The sequence below is a fragment of the Parasteatoda tepidariorum genome, chromosome 10 (assembly GCF_043381705.1).
Source record: "Parasteatoda tepidariorum isolate YZ-2023 chromosome 10, CAS_Ptep_4.0, whole genome shotgun sequence".
In the NCBI taxonomy this organism is placed as follows: domain Eukaryota; kingdom Metazoa; phylum Arthropoda; class Arachnida; order Araneae; family Theridiidae; genus Parasteatoda; species Parasteatoda tepidariorum.
Window position 1 is genome coordinate 66,775,203 of NC_092213.1, and position 12,304 is coordinate 66,787,506.

The 12,304-nt window shown below is 33.3% G+C and overlaps 1 non-coding gene across 1 annotated transcript; it reads left to right on the forward strand.

The window, feature by feature from the left end:
• Positions 1 to 12,222: 12,222 nt before the first annotated feature.
• Positions 12,223 to 12,304, forward strand: TRNAS-AGA (transfer RNA serine (anticodon AGA)). Its single transcript has one exon. It is a non-coding gene; the product is annotated as a tRNA-Ser (tRNA).

The following is a 12,304-nucleotide window of genomic DNA, read 5'->3' on the forward strand; positions in this document are numbered from 1 at the left end:
ATACATATTAAAAACATGATTTTGGAATATTCTTTACTTGTTTAGACTTAATATATTTGAATAAAATCTTTGTGTGCTTTAAAATCGTACATTTGCTTTTTTTTTTTTGTCAGCATATTAATCACTAAAAAAGTAAATGTCTATGAAATCAGTTTTTTTTGTTTGTAATTATTTCATATTTCTACAAGATTAAGAGAAATTATATAACACTTCCATTATATTTAAAAATAATTTTAATAGCATAAGTTAAAATTTGAGATTAATTTTAAATTTTTACACAGCTCCTCAAAGATAAACTGTTAATACAATAGTCCCTTGTAAAACAATAACAAAAATGGTTAAAAAAAACACTTTATTCTAATTTAAAAAGCTACCGAGATATCAATATTTAAAGTTTGTATCCAATATTAGTGTGATATTGGCTTGCATCATTTGTGATATTTACTTTCTTACAGTTCTATTTTTAATCAAGAAAAGTTTATTGCACGTACTTTAATATTTAATTATTTTTTATTCGCTATGTCAGTGCAATTTGAACAATCACCAAATATTAATTAATAGTGCAGTACGGAACCCGTTATCCGGAAATCAGAAAACCGGAACGAATTTCAATAAATTTTCCCGCCATTTTTTAAAAAAAAAAATTTTTTTCCTCATAAGATTTTAAGATTTTTCGTTCTTTTTTGAAAGATGTTTACCTTACCATCATTTTGAAAATAATCATTAGTGTATTACTTCATCGTTTCTTCTTCTTTTTAAAATTATTTCCAAATATTATTTTTTTTAGTTGGGTTTAACAATAAAAAAAACGGCTTTTTGTAGCGATTCTGAAAACCGGAAAAATCAGTTATCCGGAATAGCGATGGTCCCGATCGTTCCGGATAATCGGTTCCCTAGTGTATTAAAACTATACGCAGTTTTAACATCGATACTGTAGAAATAAGTGTCTTACTGACTATTGAAAGAGATATATATGTACCGGAGAAATTTACTTAATTGTAGTAAATTTTGACTATGAGTTGGCCGCGAAAAATATCACGGCAAGTCATGCTAAATGCAGTTAACCTATACGAATTCTGCACCAGGCTCTCACGGACCACAGTGCTGATGTGAAATATCCTCAGTGGTAGACGGATTATGGGTTAGAGTTACCTTGCCGTCAGACTAACCGTAGAAGGTTTTCTTCTCCATATAACACAAATGCGGGTTAGTTTCATCAAAAAATTTACGTTTTTTACATACGTTTTTTTAAATATAATTAGAGATAATAGTTTTTAGAAATAATGTTAGAAGTGCTAATCATCTACAATAAGTGTTCTAATGAAAATTAACTAAAAAAATCACTCATAAGAAGAGTAAAAAAAGATTTAAAAAATAAAATATTTTACTTATAAATGTATCATGTATTTAAAAACTAGACTTTTGAGATTACACACATATATATTAAGAATTCACTTTAAAAAAAACAAATAATGTTTTAAAAATAAATACCACTTATAAAAAATAATTAAATATTTTAAAAAATCAATAAGATTTTTGAAAAAATTTTTTAAAGGGATAAATGTTATTTAAAATAAGAATTCTTTTTAAAAAGAATACGTATGCTTTTTAAAACAAGAAATTCTTATAAAAATGCTTTTAAAAACAAACTAACTAACATTTATTTTTAAAATATGCATAAAATTTTTGATTGTTGAAAATATAATTTTGCTAGTTCTTGCTGTTTCAAACATCCTAAGTGTATAATCTTGTTATCTCTTTTTTTCTAAAAACGTTCCACAGTTCTAAGTTGAATGATTTATAACTAAAAATTTGTTGAAAAGAACTTCTAGAAGAAATGTACCTCTCGAATATGAAGATGTTCTTGCAGAGAAACGTGGACCGCTCCCTAGTATACCCATAATTAGAAAAGGAAGGTTGTATGAGAGTGTATTTTTCTTATAAATTCAGAACTATTTGTGTTAGAACCTAAAATTTAGAGAAGGGGTGTTATGCGGGATGTTAGGGGTGTTCCAACACTGAAGGAGTGAGCGGGAAATAAGGTGGATACGGGAGACAAATACCCATACTTGAAGAATTCATACTTTTGCGGGTTACCCCATTTTCTTACTCCTTGCGAAAAAATTAGCATGAATTGAGAACGGACCCTAAGAGGTAACTTTATAAAGTGCATAAATAATTGTCGACGTTTTGATTACCTATCACAAAGGAATAGAGTTCCTAGTCTATTGTTGTAGTTGTAGTTCATTTACGTGGCACTAGAGCTGCATAATGCGATATTGACGACGGTTTGGGAAACATCGCTGAGGATGATCCGAAGACATGCCATCACAATTTTGGTCCTCTGCATAGGGGATGGCACCCCCGCTTCGGTAGCCCGACGACCTGCACGCGAAGTCGAGCACTTTACGGTAGAACAGTTTAACGAGGACCAATACCGCACACCCTCTGTCCCTATGCAGACTAATCCAAGTGGCCACCCACCCGCACACTGACCTCAGCCAGTGATGCTTGACTTCGGTGATCTGCTGGGAACCGTGTCTTAACGATCAGTCCACTGCGGGACGAGTTCCTAGTCTAAGTTAGAGAGTTGTGACATTAAGGTAGCATTTTCTAAAACGAAACAAACATTTCCTATGGAGATAATGGTTACTTATTTTTTATTAGTACGGCATAATTTGCAGGCTTGTGTGCTCAATTAAGGCTTATAAACCTTTGTCAAGTAGGAGGGCATATGGATGGTGTTTTCTACACTAGGGAGCGCTGCAAGCTCGGAACTGCCTGAATTTCCGGGTTACTGCTTCAGTTCTATTTTAAAGCCATTGGCATCATTGTGTTTTGAGATTCTTGCAAGCAATGTATTTGATTACTTATTACTTGTGTTTACAATGCTAACAATACTTGTGTTTACAATACCAAAAGTGTTAACACTAACGTAAGATGGTGCACAGCTTGCAACACGACCAAACAGTATTAAACAAATGGAAAGAGGCCAAATCAAGACTGCCAAAAAAAGCGAGTTATTCAAAATCCAGCAACCATGTCACCTTTTTTAATAATAAATAACAAAATAACTAGAACAAATTTTCACTCCAAACTCCTTAGAATTATATAATAACATTAATATCTTATGAAATACGGCAGATTTGAGCTCAGAAATTATATAATTTATTTCTTTTATTGAAAACAAAATTATTCGTTTGAAAACATCACCTATCAGAATAACATGTAGTAAGCAGCTGCAAACTTTTTAACCGGAACTAGAGTAGGTGCCGAGCTCGAGATTGTTATTGTTTACATTTCTATTGAAAACACCATCCATAGAACAATATAGAGAAAGATAAAGATACATCCAGGGTAACAGCGGAATCCGAACCCGCTACACACACCATTTGGTGGGCAATACTGCTCGGCCAGGGAGGCTGCAGAGATAATGATCTGATTCTGTCCGGATCATGGAATCTTAAAATTAAAAGTATATATTCTTTTTTCTTGCTTTTAAAATCAAGCGTTCCACAGTGGAATGATGGTAAAGACACGGTTCCCAACAGATCACCGAAGTCAAGCATCACTGGCTGCGGTCAGTGTGCGGGTGGGTGACCACTTTGATAAGCCTGCCTAGGGACCGAGGGTGTACCGTATCGGTTCGCGTTAAAGTGCTCGACTTCGCACGCAGATCGTCGGGCTACCAAAGCAGATGAGCCATCATCCCCTCTGCAGAGGATCGAAATTGCGATAGCATGGCTTTGAATCATCCTCAGAGATGTTTCCCAGACCGTCGCCAATAGCCCATTGTGAAGCTCTAGTGCGACGTAAATAAAATACCTACCTACCTTTAAAATTAATCTTAACTATTCTAAGTATAAGTAACTATCACTACCTTCTCTCTGATCTAAATTATGGTTGTGTAGTGTGTGCATGCTCCGATACATCATTAAAGATGAGTTGCTAAAATATCACCAGCAGTAGCTCTAGTTAGAGTTGCAAATGACTCAAGAATTTTGAATTTTTGAGAAATTTTCAGTTAAATTTTAAACAAAATCTCCAGTTTTTTTATTTTAATGATGATGAATATGAAAAGAAGGATACTAAAGATTAAAGGCAGTCTATTTTAGCTCATATTGTGTTTTTATTTTTATTAAAAGAAACAAAATTTAAAAAAAATATTAACTAGAGTTTGGTCAAGATGAAAGATTTTAAAACTTTTAAATATATCGGATTACTAGTTGTCTTCAGGTCCCATAGTGGACTGATCGTTAAGAGTCAACCATCACTGGCTGCTGTCAGTGTGCGGGTGGGTGACCACTTGGATCAGTCTGCGTAAGGACCGAGGGTGTGCGGTATTGGTCCTCGTTAAACTGTTCTACCGTAAAGTGTTCGACTTCGCGTGTAGGTGGTCGGGCTACCGAAGCGGAGGTGCCATCCCCTCTGAATAGGATCAAAATTGTGATGGCATGTCTTCGATTTATCCTCAGGTATGTTTCCCAGACTGTCGCCCATGTCCAAGACCACGTGGGTTCGACCCGACGGCCGAAAACTCCCCGTGTAGTAAATGGTGACTGATGCACGTTAAATCTGTCGAGTCGCAAAGTCCATGTTCCCACAACAAATCAAAATCTCTGGGGGTACTGATCCAGGAGTTTCCTTGTGTTCTAGATTGGTTCAAAATTACAAGGTTACGGAGTTGAACATTAGTAGTTGTAAACCCATAAAATTGGGTCGGCTGTTCAACGACGGTTATAAAATAGCCCCTTGTGCAGCTCTAGTGCGACGTAAATAAACTACAACAACAACAGTTGTCTTTGGCTTTTGGTTATCGGTTGGTCGCCCTACATAAACTCACCGTTTCATGGTTTTATATCAGGGATGGCGAACCAATGGCACGCGTGCCATTTATGACACCCGACGCAATATTTTGGGCACGCCACCGATCACATTTTTTATTACACTATGAATTGTTATTACACAAATGTTATTACACTATGAAGCATAAGTAACAAATTAAAATTCACAAAAAAATGCAAAATAATAAACAATTATTAATAAAAAAATTAACAATTAATGCTAAAAAACAATTAATAACCATAAAAAAACAAGCTTACAATAAATAACTAGCGAAAAAAATTAACAATCCTGCTTAAACTAACATCTTACAACCTAATATAAGTTATTTGTCATCTAATCTGCATCTACAGAAGTCACACTGATGTTACTTTAAGTTGAATTACGCGTATAACTGAGACATTGCAAAATGTTTTTTTTTTTTTTTAAATATAAATAAAGAATTTTGAGTTGATAGTATTTAGTATTATTATTTTCCAAATAATCACGAAGTCAAAATTATTTGACGGCACATTTATGACCTCATTAAACAATTTTTTAGAAAAAATGGCACGTTGGTGTATAAAGGTTCGCCACCCCTGTTCTATATTGTTGTCCACTTGCTTCGTAGTTATATAGCACAAGAGCCGGAATCGGTTATGCTGTGCCAAACACGTGATAATTGGTAGGAACGTGTTATTTAGCATTACTGTCAATTTCGCTAATTGCCAAGAAAATGACTAAATATCGAAATTTGACTTTTTTTAGATTATCCTTATAATTTGACACGGAAAATATTGCTTAAGTTTGGGACTTCCATTTTGGTTGGGGCGTGTTATTTCTCGACACCGTCAAAAAGGGTGATAACTACTAATCACACCGATAATTACGAAATACCAGAATGGAAGTGTTTTACTTTTTCCTCGTAATCTCGGAGCGCATTCTTCTTCGAAGTTAGAGATCTTTAAGTAATTGCCCTACGTTGTAAAAACTGTGGTGTTGTACTATACCAATCCGAGTTCGGCGTTGAAAAACTCTAAAAATTGCTTGACTGATTACTTTATTTCAAGCTTAATTCCGAATCGAACGTCAAAGTGTGAAGTTAAGTCTTAACACCAATAATTGATAAAGCTTGCACCAATTTGCAGCTCGTTGTTGAAGAAGGTTGCGTTTTCGGAGCTCCGTAAATTTGAAGAATGATTATTGTACTTTTTAAACTATTTAACTAAATTCATACGTGGAATGATGATGGTGCATGTTTTAAACGTAAAATAAATGCTTAGGGACTATTGTTATAGTTTGAAAAGCGTAATTGTACAATTTCAAGATATTGATAAGATGGCGGTTTGTTTACATGAAATATACAGGTCATGGATGGGGACAATCCATGGTATTGATGAAATATGAGTTCTTATCCAATTGAATTGACAAACTAGCCATATCATGTTATTATACCAAGTAAGTTTCAATCCTCTTTTCCAATTGAATATTGATTGTAGTTGATTATCCGTCAGGAAATTTCAATTTTCTTGTCGGATTAATTTGACAAATTATTCATGTAAAATGCATAGATGTTTTTAGTATAATGAAGATATTGATGTTCTCTTAAGATTTGCATAAATCCATCTGCTGTATAAAACGTTTTTGTGATATTTAACTTCTATTCGGATTTGTTTTAATTCATAATGATATTCTTCTGGGTTGTATGTTTGATTATCAAACAAATGTTATTTTAAGAAATATTGAATGTATGCATCTCTTTCTCCTAAATTTATGATTCTTTCGTAAGGTAAAAGTATGTAAGGCAAAAGTTTGTATGGTAAAAGTATCTTTACTGATCCTTGTGTGTATCACATTTTACTGCGATTATAAATTTAATTAAAGAACAAACATGGCGGCTACTCTACACGAAGAAGTGTAAAAGAGAATTTTTTTTCTCTGCACCAATCTAGTTTTGGTGTAGTGAAAATTCACTTAGTAGTTGCCACCAATTTTGATGTTCAGATACACGGAAATTTTTTACAGTATCTTGATAATTTCAAGCTATCGAGATGAATCGAAATTTTTAAACACTGAACCTTTTTTTTTCTTTCAGTTTTTCTCCTTTATATGAAGAATACGTGCACAAGTTGGGTTACAAACTTGCTGGGTTCAGAAGTTGGGTTACAAATATCGCACGGTACGTGCGATATTTGTAACCCAACTTCTTTGTGGTAAAATTATATTTAACATTATTGTCAATTTAGCTGATTACCCTATAATAATTACAAAATAACGAAAAGGAAACTATTTTTATTTATTTTTATTGATTTCTGTAGTGCGTCTACCACTACAGAAATACAATTCCAATTCACTAGTATATAAGACATATTAACTCGCGTCTATGTTGGGGTACCTTTTCATAGATGATGGTTGACATTGTCGATATCTACTCTCCCCACATTGTTAACACGGATGTGATGTGAACATGCCTACCTTGACAGAAACTCTTACTTCGAAATGAAAACGCCTTTCTTGGCAGTAGCCCCTACTTTGATCTGAACACGCTTACTTCGATGGATGGTCCACATTGAGCAGTTAACTTGCTACTTGTGACTACGACATTATCCACCTCCTCGCGCTGTTGCTGCACAGTCTCGATCACACACAACGTCGGCCTGCATACACTCGACTGCTAATGGCAATACAGGAGCAATCACGACTCTGAACTTAATACAGCTCTCACGGTCAGCTGATCTTAATACAGCTCTCCCGGCTACTCACAAGACATCAATGATTCAATTAGTGATATCCGTCCATCAAATTCCATCGCAGATATAATTCAGGTAGGGGAGTACTGTAGTGCGTCTACTACTACAGAAATACAATTCCAATTCACTAGTATATAAGACATATCAACTCGATTCTATGATGGGGTATCTTTTCATAGATGAAGGTTGACATTGTCGATAACAACCCACAATTTCAAAAGGACTCCAAAGTTGAGACTTCTATCGTATTAAAAACGTGCCATTCACCATTACTGTCAATTAGGCTGATTACCCCGAAAATTGTAAAATATTGAACTGAAACTTTTTTAGTTTTTTTTATTTATCTCATACAAAGTCTGTAGGCGTTTTTATCTATATTAAATCATATCAAATGAGTGGAATATTATATTTAGTTAATAATAAGTGAAATGAAATAAAAATTAAGTTTGCATGGTTCGTGTGGTGCTAATAATTGTGTGTATTTGAAAAAAGTAAATACTTTTGTCTTTTTGAACATCATATGCCTAATCCAGATATATATATATATATATNTCATACTTTGTTAAATACATTTACTACCAATATATATATATATATATAATTTTGACTGGGTTCGATCCATCAACCAATCGCCTAACGTGCATAGTTCGTAAAATTAATATTTGGCCGAAAAATAATCAAATGCCATCGCAAAAAAGTGGCGATGTACCCACAAACAACCAATAAGCAACTGCCGTTTTTGGTCTAGAAATCGAAAAATCATGAACAAGAAATTTAGGAGAGATTTGATCAAAAAGAATTTCAGCAACACGAATAACGGACCAACCTATATGTTACTTTACAAAATTTGCTATTAATTCAAGGTGCGTGAACTCAGGGCCGGATTAAGCCCTTGGCCATTCAAATTTTTGGGGCCCTTAGATTAAATTTTTTTCTCGTATATTTTTTATTTATTCAAATATAAAAGTATTTATAAATCTTTTCATTTAAGAAAGCATATTTAAAATAATAATAAATTAGATTTTACTTTATTTTATTAAATTAGAACTAAAAAATAATCATAACATTTTGAAAAATCATTGTTTTTCTTAATTTTTTTTGAATTTAGCAAAAAGTTCATTTTAAGGGGGCCCCAGGCGATCCTAACGGTTAATCCGGCCCTGCGTGAACTGAAGTTGAGAGATGAAAAAGATGCCTAATACTCACCCCTCTTGCGCAGACGACTCGCCAACGTCGAATATTTGAAGATAAAATAAAACAAAAAATTATTACCTCACATGAAACTGAAAGGATTACCGCACTAGGAAAGAACCAAAAAGCACTAACAGGAGATAACGTACTAAATATCACCTTGGGAATACCACAACAGGAAAAATCCTAAAAGTTTGTAACAGGAAATAACATCCTAAATATCAAAAAGAAAAAAAAAATCACTAAAATTGAAATTGAAATGGAGGATGGAGCCATTCGCACACATGGCAGCTTCATCAGGGGTGCAATTTCTCCGTCAGATATACAATTCAGCTGACTTGCTTTTGGTGTCTTTTGGGGGGCAAATGCTGTTTGTGGTAAATTACCGCCAACCGCAGAAACTGCTGCCGCACTGACTACATGGTAAGGCTCCCCTGATGAAGCTGCCATGTGTGTCAGTGCTTCCACTTCAATTTCTATTAGTGCCTTTTCTTTTGTGTTATTTTCTATTGCAAGCATTTCGGATTTTTCTGTTGTGGTATTCCCAAAGTGATATTTAGTATGTAATTTCCTATTGGTGCTTTTCGGTTTTGCCTTGTTGTGGTTATCGTTTCTGTTTCAAGTCATGTAATTATTTGTTTTTTTTTTATGGATGGTTGACTGAATGTAAACAATAACAAGCTTCCTATAACCGAAAGAAATTTAGAAAACTTCCCCTGTATTCCTCTGAATGCTATGCTAACGAGGCGATGTATAAACAAGCTTAATATTCTAGGAAGTTTTATTAATGTGATTTATGTTTAAATGTACGCATAATTTTACCATTCATAAGAGTTTTCGATAATTTATAAACTCCAACAGGTCAAGAGTAGGACTGGGCGATATTAGAAATTATATATCGTGATGCATCGTTAGTTTTACATCGCGATATAGCGATGTATCGCGATATAGTATTTTTTAATTTCATTTACTTGTAAGGCACAGAAAGTCAGATTTCTATCAAAACTTCATACTCAGATTGATTTAAATCAATTTATAAATTTGAAGATATATATGTTTTGTTTAAGAAAGATATTAAATAAATTGACTATAATGTACAATTCTTACTTAAAATATTTATTGAAATGTTTATTTAGAAATTCATAATACGCGTAAAACAAAGTGTTAAGAATTTTTTTAAAGCGTTTTTTACAAATTAATATTTTCTTGTACTATTATGCATAAATAATTGCATAATTATTAAGTTTGATCGTAATGTTCAATTTCTAAATGAAACGTTAAAAATTATTTGTATGTTTAAAACAAAGTGCTAAATAAATTTTAGAAAAAAAAAAAACGCCTTAAAACACTATTTTTTATTATTATCATTTCAGTTATTATAGTTCATTTACGTCACACTAGAGCTGCACAATGGGCTATTGGCGACGGTCTGGGAAACATCCCTGAGGATGATCCGAAGACATGCCATCACAATTTTGATCCTCTGCAGATGGGATGGCACCCCCGCTTCGGTAGCTCGACGACCTGCACGCGAAGTCGAGCACTTTACGGTAGAACAGTTTAACGAGGACCAATACCGCACACCCTCGGTCCCTACGCAGACTGATCCAAGTGGTCACTCACCCGCACACTGACCGCAGCCAGTGATGCTTGACTTCGGTGATCTGCAGGGAACCGTGTCTTAACGATCAGTCCACTGCGGGACCTTATCATTTCAGATAAATAATTAAATTAAATTAAATAATGACCGAATTATGAACGAAAAACAAAGTAAGATTTAATTTCTTAAAAATAAAAAAATTGTGATATTCGATAATATATTTAGCTAATTAACAAATAATATGAAAAGAATATTTTTTAAAAAAAATTATTATACTCTCTAATAAAACGAAGTGCTAAATGATTTAAAAAAATGAATAAAATACGCAAACCTTTCAAATTTTTTTGTATAAACAAAGTTGATTGACTTATGTCCAAATCCAAATGACAAAAATAAATTTTGTTTTAACTTTATTTCTAAAAATAAAAACAACAAGATTTATAAATTTAAAATCAGTAATAAAAACTCATTAAATTATTAGAAGTTTCATCCAAAAAGTTTTTAATAAATTAAAAGAAAGTAAAAAAATAACCTAACAAATTCAATTCTTTATGGGCGCCTAAATTAGATTGCCGATAATTTTCACATTTAAAAATAAAAAGAAGTTTTTTTTAAAAAAAAACTTATCTAATTAATGAAGAAACTCTTCTTTATATATTCTTTTCAATAATAGATTGCCTTCAGAACAAGGTAACATCGGCGATCACGAAGTTAGTCCCACTGAAAATAATCTACAAGAAAAGTCGCGACAAAGAAAAAAAAAGCTAAGAGGTGCGAAAAGGAACATGCGATATAACGATATGTGTTCTCAAAACTCTGATTCTGATTCTACAGCTCACCAATCAAGGCCATTTCAACATAACGAAACGAACATCGTCTTCCACAGCGCGAGTCGACATCGGAACGTAAGAGAAGAGTCTTATATCGCTATATCGTTATCTTATATCCTTGCGTGTCTTATATCGCTATATCGTTTTGCGCTCGTTGTCTTTGCTCGATGGCTTAAATCAGATTTCTGATGCATCGCCTTGAATGAAAGTCGCTGTATCGTCTTGCCGATATATGCGTTAAATCGATATGTCTCGATACATCGATTTATAGCCCAGTCCTAGTCAAGAGCCTGAAACAAATTTAGCGAAATTAATATCTCAGCATAAATAAAGTGTAAAGTTAGTCCTGTTTTTAGTGTTATCCCTTATTTGGCTATATTTGTGTAAAATAGCATTGTTTGTAATTTTTGGGTAGTATCCCCTTACGAAAAAATTGAGGTATGAATGAGGTTGTTATCTAACTGCGTCGTTAGGTAGAAAAGGATGCAAATGAATACCTAAAATATACCTCCAGAGGTATATATGTATCAACCTGGGGTGTTTCATCTTACATCTGTGGAGAAGTAGGTACTTAAGTACTTTAAGGTGTTTCATTTTCAACCATAAGTTATTACTTATCAACCTGAATAATGTTTTTTTTACGCCTGTGGAAGTATTTATTCAACAACCTAACGTGTAATTAACATTGTAATGTTAGAATTATAATGCAAAACATCATAAAATAATAATATAAAAAAATATAATAAATAAAAATATAATAAAAGAATATTTCGAAAATAAACAAGATGGCTGAAAAGATGACTAGCTTTTGGACTGTTGCCATCCAATCTAGCAAAACACAAATTCCGAGTCGAATCAAGTACATAGCAATCAAAATAAAATTCTAAAAGTTATACAAAAGACCCTAAAAAGTGATTTTAACTGTTGATGCTGTGTAATTGGTTTCAGTAATTAATCGTAATTTCTGATATAAAAAAAAATACAGATAAATTCGAGCATTGTTGTTTATTGCAAAGATTCTTGTGACCAAGTAGTCGTGGCCGAGTGGTTAAGGCGATGGACTAGAAATCCATTGGGATCTTCCCGCGCAGGTTCGAATCCTGCCGACTACG